Below are 18,293 nucleotides of genomic sequence, written 5' to 3'. Positions count from 1 at the left end.
GGGATTTAAGTAACCTAAGGGAGGAAAATACAGATGAGGTAGTTACCACGGTTAGTAGTTCTCACTTAGCTGATTTTACGGAAGGATACAGTAGGGCAGAAATAAAGGTAATCTCATGAAATATAGCAGGCTTATCAAGCAAATTCAAAAATGAGCAATGGTTACTTTATATGAAGAAATTTCATATAATATGTTTGCAAGAAACCTGGGAAGTAGCAAATAACAATTTCTTCATAGAGGGATATAAAACTTTTGTTTAACCTGCAACGAGGGCAGGCCCAGAGAGAGCAAGGGGAGGTCTGATTATATTTACAGATCTCACATTACAGGGCAGATGGACAGATTTGGTTTGGGATTCAAAGGTTGCTCAAGGACTGACATTTTTTAATAAAAATTATAAGTTAGTTTTTATAAATTTTTATAACGCAGCATCGTACCCCTAGGGCTCCTCTAGTTTACAAGAATTGAACACCAGACTAAATCAGATATATGAGCGAGGGCAGGTAGTGTCACATTTGATTTTAGCTGGTGATTTCAATTGCCATTTGTGCCCAAATATGAGGGTGTCTCAGGGGGATTGGTCGTCTTGCACGCGTAGGGATGGCCCACACATGGAGCACACGCAAGAAGGAAAGGAACTGAGTGGCCTGTTAAGTATGTATGGATTAACTTATACGTTTTATTTAATTGCTATTAAGTCAGGCTCGATTGTTCACCCAACTTTTAAGGGGAGAGGATGTTCTTCGATTATTGATTTCATCTTTGTATCTTCCACATAAAAATGTTGAGTATCCTATGTTAGTATCCAGTATAGTGTGTTTAGCGATCATAATTCTGTGGTCTTATCCCTTGCTGATGTGTATCACCCCCAAGCTTCCTTTAGCCTGGTGGGGGGAGTAATTGTGGCAACAGATCAAGGCAGGAGGTTGCGCTGGACACAGGCTAATAGCAAGATTTTTAATGGTTCTCTTTTTAGCAAAGGCAAGCAGGACATTATGAATTGCCTAGACCTGGAAGTGCAAGGGGTGGAACTAGTGGAGGCCTTTGGAAATGTTGCACAGCTAGTCGAGAGCTTGTTGAAAGCTCCTGCTTTTACAGTCAGATTGGACACCCCAAGATGGTTCGATGAACATTCTTCACGAGCCCTAAGAGAGCTGAAAGCAGCCCTCAAGCAATCCCCGAGGGATAGAGAATGGATGTCGGCTTGCCGAAAAAAATATAAGCTAGCTGTCAAGGGGCGCAAGGGACAATTGCAGCAGGAAGCCTGGGAAGAACTCACAGAGGCAGTGGGGACGAAGGATTCTACTCGCTTCTGGAGAGTTATTAATAACACCTGCTTTAAAGACTCGAACAGACCCGAGCTAAGCAATAATATTCTCCCGGCGCAATGGCAGCAGCACTTTGTGGGGCTGTACAATCATCATTCTAGCTCGAATCACATACAGGAGTTATATCTGGAGCAGTCTTTGTCCCTGGTTCTCTCTCCTTGGATGAGGTCAGAGTGGGAATCGAGCGTCTCACAAGGAACAAAGTGCCGGGCCCAGACGGGATCCCCCCAGATCTCTTCTGCAGTAATGTAGAGATCTGGGCGCCACTTTTAACAAGGGTTTTAAACGCAGCAGTGGACACAATAATGCCGGCATCATGGTCCACCGCTATCATCGTCCCCATTTTTAAGAAAGGTAATAGGGATAGCCCACAATGCTACCGCCCCATATCTTTGTTCGATGTGTCGGCGAAGGTTTTGGGATGGGTGGTTTTAAATCGGTTGATGGAATGGGCGGAGGCAAACCAAGTTATCACGGATGTGCAATATGGATTCCGACCTGGGAAATCTACCACAGACCAATGCCTCAACCTTTATCTCGTTACTGCTAAATATACGGTAGCAAATTCAGGGACAATGTACTTAGCGTTTATGGACCATTTTCCACCTTTTGACTGAGTGAACCGTGGGAAATTATGGATGACCTTAAGTGAGCTTGGGGTGGACCCGGGATTAATTAATATTTTAAAGGCCTTACATTTTAACACTTCAGCGGTGGTTAGGTATACCCAGGAGGGGCAGGTAAGTGCTCTAGCGGGGTGAGACAGGTCTGTATACTAGCACCCTTCCTTTTTACTCTATATATTAATGCTCTTGACTCTGCACTGAGTTTGATACAGGCAGATAGCCCCAGGATAGGTAACCGTGTGTTTCCTGTTCTGCTGTACGCAGATGATGCGGTACTGCTTGCTCGCACTCCTCAAGGCTTGCAGCTTCTAATAGATGGTTTTATGACATTTTAATGGATAAATTGGATATGGCCCAAATCTCACAAAATCATACAATATGGAAACTGGAAAGAATTCACGCAAATCTTATAATTATACAATAGGTTCTTATAGCTTAGGCAAAGTACAGTCTTTCTCTTACTTGGGCATTTTATTTGATGAACACCTAAATTTTAAACACTTGCTAGAGGAGAAGTGTCTAGCTTTGGTAAGGTCGACAGTGTTAATTTCGAATTTTGCACATAGGCTAGGACGATGGACCCCAGAAGTGGTTTTAAAATTATATAGCTCAATGTGTTGTTCCAAAGTAGTATACGGAAGTGAGGTCTGGGGATTTGTTGAGGCCAACAAACTGCAAATTGAAGAAAATAAGTATTTTAGGCGACTATTGAAAGTCCCCCAGAGTACCCCTGCGTATATTATCCATGAAGAGTTGGGAACCAGCTATATTACGAATTTGATGGCTGTTAGACCTTTATTATGTTGGGTAAAGATCTGGGCAAATGAGGAGGCGGCCTTTAGTGGGCTGGTGATTCAAGATTGTCTCTCGCTTGAACACGGGCTCAAAATTCCTTGGCTAGGGTACGTGAAGAAGTCTTTTGATAAAATGGGCTGTGCAGACCTATTCACTAATCCAGCTAATATCAGTACTCAGGAAAAAGTACTTGTCAAGGAACGGTTTGTTAAACACTCTATGAGGGCGAGGGAGGACAGAGAGTTCATCAAGCCTTCGGTAGTTAAGTCTATCGAGGGTATTGAACCGTATTTGTCTCTTATATGCAGGGCCCATGATAGATTTTTATCAACACGTTTCAGGCTAAATCTTTTTCAGCACCTATTGGCGGTAACGGCAGGCTTTACAGCGACCACAGAACAGAAAGGACCCTGTGGCTGCATCAGTAGGTCTCCGCAGGATACCCTACATTTTGTCCTTCTTTGCCCATATTACACATTCCCTAGAAAATATTTTCTGAAGGGTCTCACGAGTCAAATGCAAAAGCATTGAAACCCTTTCATGAAGCTTTTGCATTTGACTTGTGAGGGACATCTAGTAACGACTAGTGGAACTGCAGCTTGATGTAATAATAATTTCAATGCTTTTGCATTTGACTCGTGAGGGACATCTAGTAACGACTAGTTGAAATGCAGTTCTTTGTACAATTATTTTGATATTGGATACTATAATATTCACTGCCCACTGCTAATCTCGTCCCATAATGCTTTGCAGGGCCTTTGGTTGGGATTTTATTTTTGCCAATAACTGTACTCAGGGTAGTCCTAAGAGGATGGGACCACCACCGAATCGTTCAAGAAGATGTGTTTTTGTTTTCAAGGCATCAGCTTGGTTCTCTCCCTAGGTTAGGGAGGATCCCAAAATCATCACCTCTCTCACTGCTTGCTAATTTATCATTTTCACTTTTGTGAAATGACTATATGCCTTTTATCATATAAAGACAGAGATACCTATTTTATTATAACCTGCACTGTGCAAGATGCTGTTTGCAATTATTGCTCAGAGCAGACAAGCCGAAGTGCTAACAGCTACGCACTACGCAGCAGTTTGTGTAGCTGAGCATAGTTCAAAGTGTACTTCGTGTAGCTACGTGTAGTGCTACTACGCAAACTACGCCCAGGGTTACCTAAAACATGACTTTTTAAGAACTAGCCCCTGTTTTACTGACATATCTACTGTCCGGTCTCCGTGCCAGGACGCTGCTCTATACCAAATTCATTCATTCATTCATTGAAGAGCTATACAATTACTACACACTGAGTCATGTAGTGTGATTCAGGAATACATGCTTGCCTCAGGAAACATTTATGGACACATTCCATGGCTTTTTAATGCACAGACAGAAAGACAAGTGCATCAATGCAAGTCAACAAGACTATAACATTCTGTGTGCCAATGCATCACTAGAGTATTGTACAGCCTATGAAGAAAAGCAGTGAAGTACTTAACAATGGCGGGGACGTAATATCTCTCCACTCCCAGACCTCTATTCACCACGCATCCTTCTCCAGAGATTTCCATTGAAAACACTGCTCGCACCATCTATTTACCAGAAAGCCCACAGTATTGCCCTCTGTCCCTGCCCCCTGTGTATAGGAGCACTGGACAAAGTAAAAACAACAAAATGCTCCCATTTGTCAGGTACAGGGTAGATAATGAATAAACAGGGACAGGGTTCGCATCATTTTTGTAAAGCGCTCCAATACCTTTGGGTCAGTCGAGTTCACGCTGGTTAAAAATGCCCCCAAAAATGAATCTGAACTTGTGTAATGTAATTAGCGCTCATGTAAGTGCTCCAACACCTTACGGTCACTCAAGTCTACACTATATGATAAAAAGTCTCACAGTCCCTGGGGAGCTGCAGTGAATGTTCTATAAAATTAGAGCTCTGAGATGAAGAGGACAGCAGGAAGATTGAGCGGGGTGGGCATGCAGCAACGTGGGAGGGATGAATTCTGCTCCCATTTGTCAGTTAGAGGGGAAATAATGAATTAACTGGGGCGGAGTCAACATCACTTAATCTCTGCGCACCTAAAAACAAAAAACAAAACATATAAAGCTGTCGCTTTGTAAAGCGCTTCAATACCATTGGATCAGTTGAGTTCATGCTCTATAAAAATGCCCTCAAAAATAAATCTTACACTTTGTAATGCAACTAGTGCTCACGTAAAGCACTCCTTGGGGTCCCTTGAGTTCACATTATATAAACAAGTGTCAAAGAAAATCCGATGGGACTTGCCCAAACCTTGCTCTTAATTGTGCTGCAAGGTTGGGCTGCTGAAGGTCGGGTGACCGAGGCTCACTAAACTACAAGCAGGGAATCAGGAGGGATTTGGAGGAAATCACTGCACTTTGAAGTCAGAAAAAAATTAAAGAGGTAATTTCGAACACAGCATCTGACATTTAATCTCAGTATTTGAATGGGACGGGGAGATTAAGTGACCGGTGCTAAAGCTTAACTACTGAAGATGGGAAAACAGGTACATGAGCAAGAATAAAAGAAAAAATTGTCTCCCAAATCACGCATAAACACAGAAGCGTAATGTTAACAGTAATTGGATGGTGCTCTGTGGAAGCAAACCAAACAAAAAAAAGGAGGGACAAAGATGAAGGATTAACCACTAGCAAGTTAGCATTTTTGAACAACAATCGAAGGGCTGAATAAAAAGGCAATGGGCAGGCTGAAAGCCCACAGGGTGAAAACAGTGTGTCTCGACAAGACAGCACATGCACTGCCTAGGCGCGACCTATAAGGTGACCTAGTTTGTGCTTCAAATTTTTCCTAAGTGCTCAGTCCATCTCATTGCAATTCACACCGGTTACTGGACTGAAGCCCTCACAATTGAAACCCAACACATAAACCCAATGAGTTTCTTTGAAATCCTGGCAGTGAGCTTGTGAAACTGAAACTAATAACCGTACTATGATGGCGTTGGATTCGCAAATACTCAATAGGCGATGACCCAAAGTAGAAAAAAGATAGCTGCATCACCTCAGTGTTAGGGCATGTTGCAAGAATATGGCTTATTAGCTCTCTGACACTAAACTGCAGGATGGTGGCAAACCTTACTGAAAGGCCCTTTCAAAAACGTATATTTTGAGAAATTGTTTTTGCCTGAACATTGTTCAAAATCGCTTCAATTTGTAGTCACTTTCATTTTAAACTCAATTTATTTTGGACACAAATGTGACCATAAAAGTACACAAGATAAACATCACAATCTATCACTTTTACAATATATTTATATATATATATCGGAAGGAATCCTCCAGGCACGGACCTCAACACTCCAGCAAAAATCACGAAGTCCCACACAGCACTGGTGGATGAATTAGTGCAATTTTATTCCATTGGTAAAACTACAAAGTGTACAGGCATAATGCCTGCCATGACGCGTTTCGCTCCTCACTGGGAGCTTGATCACATGATGCGTCCCCTCCAAAGGAGTTCATTAAAAAGTGAAAATGTGCACTATCGCCTGTAAACACAAGCACACCCGACTCAAGTGCATAGAAGACAGACTATGGCACATATCTAAACAATGTGAAATGCAAACAGATATGTCCAGAAATAGATGTAAAAACATGATAGTGGAGAATTTTGTAAACTGTTTTGGGTCAAAAATGAACCGTGGTTTAAAAAACAGTTATAGTGTTTTATATATTAAAAACACATCTACAAAAAATCCCCATAATTGTTTTTTATATATATGCTAAAAACTGTTAAGATAAAAACCAGCGGCAGACAAAACTCCACAAATAGAAACATTCATCTCATAGCGGGCAGTAAGCTACACACATGCTGTTATCTTGCAGCACAGCTGGATACAAACAAAGTGCAGTTCATAGTGCTTGGGTCACAAAGTAAATTAATTAAAATACATATGGCTTTCATCTAAAATTCAACCATCCAGCAAAATCATTAATGATTTCCTACTACTGACTGCACACTTCAAAAAAGAACAAATATTAATGCAATTACATAAGGAATTTAATTGTTGTAGATATGCTAAGGGTGATCTTACGGTTCTAATCCCAACTTTCGTATATTCAGAATTAACACTTTTTTGTGAGGTCAATACAACATTTGCAGAAGAAAATAAAATGCAAATGTATTTGCAGAGAGGATTCATCACATTGACATAACAGGATGTTTGAGGACTCAAATTGGTCAAAGGGGAAGCCGAGGTGCCACCTCACAAATCCTAACCTAAACCTGGTGAGCAGTAGTCTATCCCAGCCCCCACCTCCCACCCGCCCTATTAACAATAGTTATAGAAGCTTAAAAAAATATATAAAGTATAAAAAACGCCTTACCTGAACTGCAGTGTCTCACGAGAAATGCGCATGTGCAAGCACCCGCGCATGTGCAGTTGTCATCAAATAGTCGCTACTGAGGAAAAGGGCAGCCCGGGGGCGATGCAGCTCAGGTAATGCGTTTTTAATACTGTATATTGTTTTTTTAAGCATCTATAACTATTGTTAATAGGGCGGGTGGGAGGCGGGGCTGGTGTCAACTCCGCCCCGCCGCAGATTGTGTGGGGTGTTGCATACTCCGCCTATTCACAAAGCGTGGAGTAGGCAATACTCCGTGGGTGGAGCAGAGCTCTCCGCCCACGCTTAGTACTTTTACGTTTTACATGTCCTGGTATTGGCAAACAGCCAAATTAGTTTTCACTACTTTGAGGCATACTCCACTTATAGGCTAGCATTGGGAATTCTTAAACCATTTTTAAGCTGTAAATCTGATTAGAAAGGAGTATCTAAATCATGTTTCATATCTTGGAAATGTTAATGATAATTCCTCTTTAATGGTAAAGCTGAATTTAACATTACTATTTTATAAACGCCACTTTTAGAAAGTGGACAATTCCCTGCTCTTAACTTAGCTCTCTGTGCCTGCAGCCTGGTTCCAGTACATGTCTGGACTGGGTGACAGCTACAAACACAGGAATGGAGGGTGTTACAGAAGACTCATCTGCATTCTGATACCCTTCCTGGGCATGAAGGGGAGAGGGAGCTGACAATTAATCTGGATAGGCTGTGTCCTTTTCCCACACAAAGGACGGATTGCCCACCACAGATAGCCTGGCAGATAGGGCGGGGATGAAAGGTGACTTGTGCACTTCAATGAGCTGCTTTGAAGTCCCTCCCACTTCAAAGGCACATTTGGGTATAAGTAGTGGGGCTCTGACCCTACCAAGACAGTATACTAGTGGACCTGTGAAGAACTCTGCCAGGAGTAAGGACTACTGTGCTACAAAGATTGTCACTGTGCTTTATTGACTGTTCCAAGGAACTGCTTTGCTGTGCTGAGCTGCCCATGCTTCCTGCTGATCTCTGCCCTGCTGAGGACAAGGACTGGACCTATCTCACTTGAGTACAGAGTGAGTCCATGGACTTGCTGATTAACTCCTATTTTCTGAAGTCTCAAGGTCATAAAGTACTTCTTGCAACTCTGCTGGTGCTGTTGGACTCTGCCATCAGTGAGTCCTACACCTGAGGTGCCCCCTCCAGTCCTGGGCATCAGAAGTGAGTTTTTGCAGCTTTTCTTACATCGGCGTCCACACAGCAGCAGCTGTGCGCTGATTGGAACTGATGCATCACCTCTACGGAGACACAGCGGCTGCTCAACGACTGCGACTCTGTAACCGGTGCGGCTCGATTACGATGGACAATGCCGCTGAACGATGACACAGTGCCTGCATCGTACAGGGTTTCATCGACGAAGATTCCATTGAGGGTGTGGATCAGGGCCGACGCTCGACTCCATCCACGGGATCGACAACGACATAATGCCTCCTTGACTCCACATCTCGAATCCTTGTCCTTGACGCTTTAAACCATCCAAGGTACTTTGGCAGCAGGACCTGTTTGAGTCCTGTAGCCAGCCTGTCCTTCATAGCATTTGGCTTGAACTTTGGATCTACCCCGGTCTACCGGGACCTCAAGTAACCTTTTAGCGGTATTGTCTTCCAAGCACCATTTTTGGTTTATTTCTTAAAAATTCATAACTCCAGTTCGACTTATTGGATTTTTGTTGTTTTGGTCTTGATTTTCTCATAAAAATATTCTCTATCTTGCTTAACCTGTGCAGAGTATTTTTGTGGTGTTTATATTGTGTTATTGTGTGTGTATGTGTTGCACAAATACTTTACACGTTCCCTCTTTAGAAAAGCCTGCCTGCTCTGTGCCAAGTTACCAATGGGTGAGCACAGGTTACCTTTTAGTGCATTTCTAGCTTCCCTGACCAAGATTGTGGTCCTTACTTGGACAGGGTGTATACCTCTTCCTACTACAGACCCAATTTCTAAAATAGGTGATCAGCGGTGAGGATAGGACTTGTGTTTGTGCAATACCATACAGTAATTCAATGTGCGCTACAACTCTGCACTTAAGACCAATTCAAACTTTTTTCACTTCTCCCTGATAGACATCTTTTAATTTTGCCAAATGTCTTTTTAACCCTTACTCTTTTTCTCTACACTATCTGTGGTCATACCTGGGAATATGGAATTGAAGCTGGCCAACCTGGAGGCATACAGAGGGGCCCATCTTAAGGAGTTCTGCCAGGAGAGAAGGGTGTTCCATAAGGGGAATGACAAGAAGGCAGATCTCAGAGCATGAGAGCATGAGCAGCAGCCCACGCAGAAGGAGAAGCTGATGAGGTAGAGTGGTCAGAGTCTGAGGAGGAGGAATTGGAGCAGGACCAAGATAATGGTCTTGTTTTGCATCCTGCTGATGTGGAGGGGTAGCAAGCATCCTCTCAGTACTGGAAGTCCACAGCAGACAGGCAGCAGTGTGTCATTGAGGAACTTGTCGCCAGTGGAGCTGGCAGACTGTAGGGATGAAAGGAAACTAAAATTGAATCTTGCAAAGTTAGACAAAGCTGGCCCTTGCTAAATTGAAGAAGGAGCAGCCTCTTGAAGAGAAAAGTCTGGCCATGCAAGAAAGAAAAATGGCTCAGCATGAGAGAGCTGGACATCAGAGCACTGAGAGATGGGCCCAGCAACAGTAATGGTGGTAACAAACCTGCAATGTCCACTGGTGAGTCCAGAGTCATGATCCCAATTATGTGATGGAGGATGACATAGACAAATGGTCTGCAGTCTATAAAGTGGCTCTGAGCATGCACAAAGTCCCAGAGGAGTTCTGGGGTGATTGTTTGTGTAGGTAGATGTCCACGGTGGGGAGGGACCCAGTTCTTATATTAGAGGTAGAGGACCAGACATGCTACACTGCAATGAAGGCCATTGTTGCAGGGATTCTGCTTATGTACAGAACTATGCGCAGGAAACCAGGACCTCAGAGAATTGTGGTGTACCAGAAACTCCCCTCAGAACCAAGAACCCCTATCCGACTAGCTTAGTGTCCCATTCGTTATCCGAGATTTAGCTCGGCGGTCCCAATGTATAGACAACCCAGAACAAGCGACTTAGATACTCTCAGGAGTGGTGGGAATCCGAAATACCCGTTGGTAGCTATATATCAGTCCACAACAGAATAACAAAGACACAGTGAAAGTTTAAAGAGTTTATTTTATAAACCTCGCATCCTAAGATGCAGTACTTTGGCTAACACAAGCAGACAAATGGTTAGGATCAGCACCATCAGCATTGTTACAATACCATAGAAAATGAAAGGAGCAATCATAATAATAATGACAGTGGAAAGCAACCACCCTCCTTTCTCTAGCAACTAATAAGGTATTATTAGACTAATAGAAGGTCTCTTAGGCTTGCATGGGGGACCCCATACCTTATAGATCAGCTTAGTGGAATCACATCACAGGATCAGCTAGGCTCTCTCCTGCAACAGCTCTTCGTTTCGAATGTAACAGAAAACATGCTGCTCTGTAATATTAAAGGGCTCGTCTTTCAGGTATTGGCAGCAGTATGTATGTTATGGCTAAGAAGTGGTACGATCAACCTGAACACAACAACCTAACCCGTCTAGTGACCCAGACTCGTTCCTTACACGGTGTACAGACCAAGGTCACTGCTCGCTGTTAAGGATGTTAAACAACAGACGGTTCTCATGTGAAGCAAAGTCGAGTCAGCAGTTCTCGATTGAATAACATGTAACAACAGTGTCGCGTGCAAAAGCAGCAGAAGCAGCAAGCTGGCTTTCTAACAGCCATCGAGGTTATGCTAACTTAGCGTTGTACATAGGGCGTGGTTAACCCACACTACACCATCCTAGTCAACACGTTTGGACAGAGCCCTGAGAGGTATAGGCTCAGATTCAGTGGCAGCCACAAGATCTCATTTCAAAAATGGGTGGATTTATTTGATTATGCCAGCAAGGCACTGAAGGGCTGGGTTAGGGACAGCAAGTGTGATGATTGTTAGAAACTGGGTTTTTGATTTGCAGAGGTATGCACCCTGTCCATGCAGCAACTACAATCCTAGTCTGGGTAAGTATAGTACGCACTAAACATTTACCTGTGCTCACCCTCTGGTAGCTGGGCACCAAGCAGTCAGGCTAATCTAAAGAGGCAATGTGTAAAGTATGTGTGCGCACACACATACACACACAGTAACACAATGAAAACACCATAAAGGTACCCCACACCAGTTTAGAAGAACAGCTAACATTTATCTGAGTTAAACAAGACCCAAACGATAAAACTCCAACATACACAACTCAAGTTATGAATTTTGCAAGATTAAAACAAAATGCAGCGCTTTGTAATCAATAGCTACAACTTTGCCTATATGGTCGCACTTGACAGGGGCAAATCCGAAAGTTAGGTCTGAATGCTATGGAGCGTGGGTCAGATTCAGGAGTTCCGCACATCTGCTGACAGAACCTTGGTTGCATCGAAGCTCGGGGAAGATGCATTGAGCAAAGAAGGGGATGCGTCGCTGACGAAGGCTATGCGTCGTTTCCAAAGTTGGGCAACATCTTAGATCCATCAATGTCAAGAGCGATGTGTGTCAGGCCAATACGTTAATGTCAAACTGCTGGGCTGCAGGCAATGCATGCAGCACACAAGTGATGAGTTGGCGCAAAGCCGCACAGGACCGGGGATGCGCCGGAATCCAAGAATGATGCGTAGGAGACATTGGCAGTGCGATGTATGAGACTTGTGCAGCTGCGGTGAGGCAGAGTCACTGCGTCCGCATAGTTGGGGATACGTTGTAAGTCATGGTCATTGCATCACGTAGTCGGCAAGCTGTGTCCACAGCGGTTAACTGACAAAATATCGAAACCACTAATATCGTGGGACATAAATATCATGTCAAAAATGTTTAGCACAAAAATATTGTTTTCCTATACTTATAAAGTAAATAACAAAACTATTTGGGAAAAAATATCCTTTTACACTAATATCGTAGACAAAAATATTTTTTTATATTAACATATTTAAACATAGTAAACATTAAATATATTAACATTAAACAGCAATATAATGTAAATTAAAGATATTCAGATAATTTAACATTATGTGGCTGGAAATCTTCCGACCGCTAGTCGGAAGCTTTCCAACTGCGGTCGGAGGCTTACCGAACGACACGGTCGGTTTGCGGTCCGACCGCCCGATTATGATGTTGGCGGTCGGAACTTAAACCGGTGTGTCATTCCGACTCGGTTCTGACTGGCTCTCAGAGTCTTCCATTCGGTTGGAACAGTACCGTAATCCCCTATTGACTGCGTTTCTGCCATCGGGATTATGATTTCAGTTTCCATCAGCCTTTCCATGCCAGAAAGCCTGTCGGGATGCGACTTTGAGTGGGCCCTGCCTCCACGGCCTATGGTTGGTGGCCGAGGGGGTACCTAGGGTGCCCCACTGTAAATCCATGCACTGTGTGGCAGGCACCATGGGGTGCCTGCCACAGGGTGAAGAGTTTTACACACACACACCCATTTCTCTTTAGGAGCATATATTACGGCTGGTTTACAGCTGTAACACAAGCTCCCATAGAGAAAAGTGAGTAAACGACCGAACAGTGTTCGGTCGCATCGTAATCAGGCAGTCGTAACCTCCGACCTGAGGTCGGTCATTCCTGAGTCCAAGACGGTGTCGGTCGGAGTCAGCTCATCGTAATAGGCCCCTAAATATACATGTTATACTTATTTAAAAAGAAAAGCAAATATGTGCATGTTTATTTAAACATATATACTTTTAAACTATTTTTTAAATAATAATTATAATTCATATTACAATATACTAATTTTTGTAAACATTAAAAATAAAAAATATATATATGTCATACATTTATACATATATACTCAATAAATAAAAAACTATCATAAATAAACTGGATAAAAATTCTAAAAAACATACCAATTTATTTACACATATAAAAGTAAACAATATAAAAAATTACATTTTACTGATAATATATTGCATATTACAAACATTAACAAATAAATATAATATAATATTAAATATACAGAAACATTATAAGACTATAAATTTAAACTATAAAAACAAAACTATAAAATTGCAGGAGTAATACATATACTATTCCCACTCAAATCTCTGCAACAATAGAGAAAGCTTTAGACTCGGCAAGGGTAAAATTTACTATTTCTACTCCAGTCCGTGCATCAGTATGGAAAGCGTTGAACTCAGGAGGGGTACAAATTAGTATTCCAACTCCAGTCACTGCAACTGTAGGGAAAGTGCTGGATTGCAGTGGAATATAATTTACTATTCCAACTCTAGTCAGTGCAACAGTAGGGAAAGCATTGGACTCAGGAAGGGTAACATTTACCATTCCCACTCCAGTCTGTGCGGCAATAAAAGTGTAGGATTGTGAAGGGGTGAAATTTACTATTTCCACTTCAGTCTTTGCAACAGTAGGGACAGCGTTGGACTCGGGTGGGGCACAAATTACTATTTCCACTCTGGTCGCAGCAACAGTAAGTAAAGTGTTGGATTGCAGAGGGATATACTTTACTATTCCAACTACAGTCAGTGCAGCAGTAGGGGAAGCGTTGGACTCAGGAAGGGTAACATTTACAATTCCCACTCTGGTCATTGCAACTGTAAGGAAAGTGTTGGACTGCAGAGGTGTAAAATGTACTCTTCCAACTCCAGTCTGTGCAACAGTAGGAAAAGTGTTGGATTGCGGAGATTTAATATTTACTATTCTAACTCCAGTCGGTGCAACAATAGGTAAAGCGTTGGATAGTGGAGGGGTAAAATTTACTATTTCCATTCCAGTCTGTGCAACAGTAGGGAAAGGGTTGGACTCTGGAGAGGTAACATTTACTATTCCCAGTCCAGTCACTTTAACAGTACAGAAAGGGTTGGACTCAGGAGGGGTAAAATGTACTATTCCCACTCCAGACTGTGCAACTATAGAAAAAGCTTTGCATAGCAGAGGGGTAAAATGTACTATTCTCACACCAGTCTTTGCAATGGTGGAGAGAGAGGAGTTCACTTTAAACAAATACATTATTTTAACATTTACATTAAATAGCAATAAATATAAATATTTAAATATAATATATGTATTTTAAATGAAATACATATGTATTTCACTGTTTAATAAACATTTTTAAATTTAAAAAAATAATAATAAAATAATAATTAAATAAAAATACCACACTATATTTTCCCAATCATAACAACCAACAAATATAATATTTACAGTTGAAAAGCATAACACAATTAACACATAGCATATGAAATAACAAAAATTTTAAACTTATAACTTAAATAACTTTTTACCCTATATCTCTACAAAGCAAACAATGCACACCTAAAATATATTTTAAAATATAAATTACAAAGTGTACATACTTAATTATCAATTAAACAATTAATAGTGATTAACTAAAAGTAAAATGATTATATTTAGTTAGCTGTCCATCCGTTAACCCTTCAAACCCAGCAATGCACACCTAATATATAAATAAAGAAATATCTTAATTACCTAATTTATATACTTAAATATCAATTAAACAAATAATAAAAAATAACTAATAATAAATTAATTACATTTATTTAACTTCCTATCCTTTACCCCTACAAACACAAGAACCCACACCTAATATATAACCTCAAAAATGTCTTACTTGCACAATTTACATAATTATCAACTAAATAATTAATAATTAACATGAACTATCAATTATTATTAATTTCTTTCACTCCCTACAAAAACCACAACCCACACCAAAAGTATTGATACAAAATTAAAATAATTTCACTATTTACATAATTATCAATTAAATAAGTAATAATAATTGCAAATGAATTATTAAATAATTATAATTTAATTACTTCTCAACCTATACCCCTACAAACCCAAGAAATGCACTTAAAGCTGAATGTAATTTAAAAAAAATTACAAAATTTACATAACTATCAATTAAATATTTAATATTGATTAAAAAGTCATTATTATTTTTAATTAATTTATTTCCCACACTGTACCCCTTTAAACCTCACAACCCACTATGCCACTAAAAATGCAAATAAACTAGTAAATGAAATCTAAAACATAAACCAAAAACTTTACAAACTATATTAAAAACATTAACAATAATTATTCAACCAATTTGCAACATATACAATTAAAATATATAATAAAATACAGAAAAATAATTTTAAAACGATATTTTAAACAATGATACTTTTGGAAACATTATTAACAGCATAGATATTTTTTAACATTGATATTAACATCGAATTTACATTTCTTAAAATTGATATTCTTGTCAAAGATATTTTTGCACACGAAATTCGTGCATCACTATTTTTAAAACTCGATATTTCTGCTTTTCGATATTGTTTTTCAATATTTTCTCCGAATACCGTCCAATGCTTTGGTACAGGCAGCAGCAATGCATCAATATCGCAGAGAAATGTGTTGGTTCTGATCGAGGCATTGGTGTCGATGCGTTGGTTTCTCGGGTTGTAGTACCAAACACTCACTTCCAAGGGCCCAGTACTGGATTTGGCACTACTTGGCAGAGGACCAATCACAGCAGAGGAGCCCATGTGCTGGTAGCAAGTTGCAGGTGAAATCTTAAATATCCATGAGACTTCAGAAACAGAAAGCAAGCCCATCAAGCCCTTGGAGAACCTTTAGACATGCAGGATGTAGAGAGTCCAGTCCAGTCCTCTGACTCCCAGGCACGAAACAGCATGCCAACACAGCGAAGCAAGCAGCAAACTAGCAGTCACTCCTGGTAGCACAACAGCTCTTCGTCCCGGTAAAATGTCCTCAATTCCAGAAGTGTTCTGAGTATGTGGTGTCAGAGATCCAGTACTTACACCCTTTTTAGCCTTTAAAGTAGGGAGACTTCAAAGAAAGATCCTTGTAGTGCATAAGCCACTGCCCCTTCTTGCCCTGTCACTACAGGGGGTATGCAACCCTTTGTGTGGGGACAAGCACATCCCTATTCAGGTGCAAGTGTCAGCTCCTCTCTCTCACTCTAGCTCAGAAAGACCCATTTGCCTGCTGATGGGCCATCAGGTTGTGAGTGGGTCACCTCAGCTCCCTGTGTGTGTGTGTGTGGCTGTCTAGAGGGAATGTGCAAAGCCCAGCTGCCTCCCAACCCAAATGTTTATTCCAGAGACAGGGAGAAGGCACTGAATGGTTAAAGTAAGAAAATGCCAACATCCTAAAAGAAGTATTTTTAGGTTAGCAATTTAAAAACCAACTTCACTAAAACATGTGTTTTTAAATTGTGAGTCCGGGGACACCAAACTTTCTTTTCCTATATTTTCCCAATTGGAAAATGTTACAACACAGCATCAATGCTAACCTATGGGAGAGATAGGCCTTGCAATAGTAAAAAACGTATTTAATAGTTTTGCCCTACCAAGATAGGTCAAACTTAAAATACATGTCCTTCTTTTTAAATACACTACACCCTGCCCTTGTGGCTGCCTCGAGCCTATCTTAGTGGTGACTTATATCTAATAAAAAGGAAGGCTTGTGGCCTGACAAGTAAGTTATCTTCTCAGGTTGAAATGGCACCTTAAAACTGCACACACAGGTTCTGCAGTGGCAGGCCTGAGACATATTCAAAGGGTTACTCATGTGGGTGGCACAATCAGTGCTGTAGGCCCACTTTTTTTTGGGGGGGGTGAGTTTTATTTAGCGTGAACTCGACCCAAAGATATCAGGTATCAGAGCACTTTACATGAGCACCAGTTTCGTTACAGATGGAGACATTCATTTTTGTTAGGCACAGGGAGATTAAGTATTTTGCCCAGAATCACAGGATGCTGAGTGTCGTTGCCGAGACTCAAACCCGGTCCCTCAGCTTCATGGTCAACCGCTCTAGCTGTTAGGCCACATCCTCTCCCCACTAGTAGTATTTGATTTATAGGACTTGGTCACAGTCGCATAACAAAACTTGAGGGGGTCCCCTGCAAAGTACATGGAGGGGCCCCCCTACCCTTGTCAGGTACTTTCATGCCAGTGCCCCCCCCTTCCTTCACCTGTCATGTGCTTTCAGGCCAGGGTCCATCATCTGTGCACAGTGCTGGCTAGTGTGCGGTGTGTGACTGCATGCACGAGCATACAAATCTAATTTGTCCCAAACACAATAACTCAGACCCCCCAGGACATTGCAGCTACCATTAGAAAATGTTGCCGCATCAAATTGGAAATTGTGCGGCACACTTTTGCATTTTTTGTGGCTGCCGTGCCCATGGACAACTGTGTACTTTATGTGAGTGAACTTTTATTGAAATCAAGTGTACTTTAAACATTTAATGCAATATTGGGAGGAATAGGATGAATGCAGGAAGATAATAAAGGAGTGCTCTGAGAATGTTGGTATGAATGTAATAGCAGAAAGGAGTGGAGTTCATAGGTCATTTCAGTGGGGTGTTGAGCTCTGGGTACTGGTTTCTGGCTGAGGGGTAAAGCTTGAGCCTAAAGCCTGACTCTGTCTCAGCTCGAGGTCCTGTTGGTACCCTGTGTCCATAATAGGCCTGGGCGGTAAATTCCGTTCCTCTCATGCAATTCGCGGAGTTTGGGAAATTTCGCGTTCCGTGGAGAACACAGGATTGCCCAAAATTCTGCGTTCCGCGGATTTGCTGAATTTTTTGCTTGTTTTCGCGTTCTCAAAATGTGTGTTCGCGATATATTTCTTCCCAAGCATGCAAACAGCGTTCGCAAACAGGAAAAAAAGCATTGCGAACAAGCAATTCCACGTGTTCGCAGAATTTCTGCATGCTCGCGGAGATTTTTTACCGTTTTGCAGAGCTTTGCGTAGCACGACTACGCAAATTCCGCCCACCCCAAGTCCCTAACAAGCTGAGCTTTCATGTGGCTTCTGCCTGGCACCCTCCCTCTTCTCAAGACGTGGCATTACTGCCACAACTGCTGCCTTTGGATCTGGGGAACCAGGTTTGAGTCTTGGAGTCAGCTCAGCATTCAGTGATTCTCGGCAAATCACTTAATATTCCCGATAAACATGACCTTGTGTAATATAACTAGTGCTCATGTAAAGCGCTCCAATACAGTGGGGCTGAGCTTGTCCCATATACAAACTGCACAAAAATTCACATAGTAGGAAAAACAAA

The sequence above is a fragment of the Triturus cristatus genome, chromosome 11 (assembly GCF_964204655.1).
Source record: "Triturus cristatus chromosome 11, aTriCri1.1, whole genome shotgun sequence".
In the NCBI taxonomy this organism is placed as follows: Eukaryota; Metazoa; Chordata; class Amphibia; order Caudata; family Salamandridae; genus Triturus; species Triturus cristatus.
The sequence above is the reverse complement of the archived record's forward strand: the minus strand, read 5'-3'. Positions refer to the sequence as shown.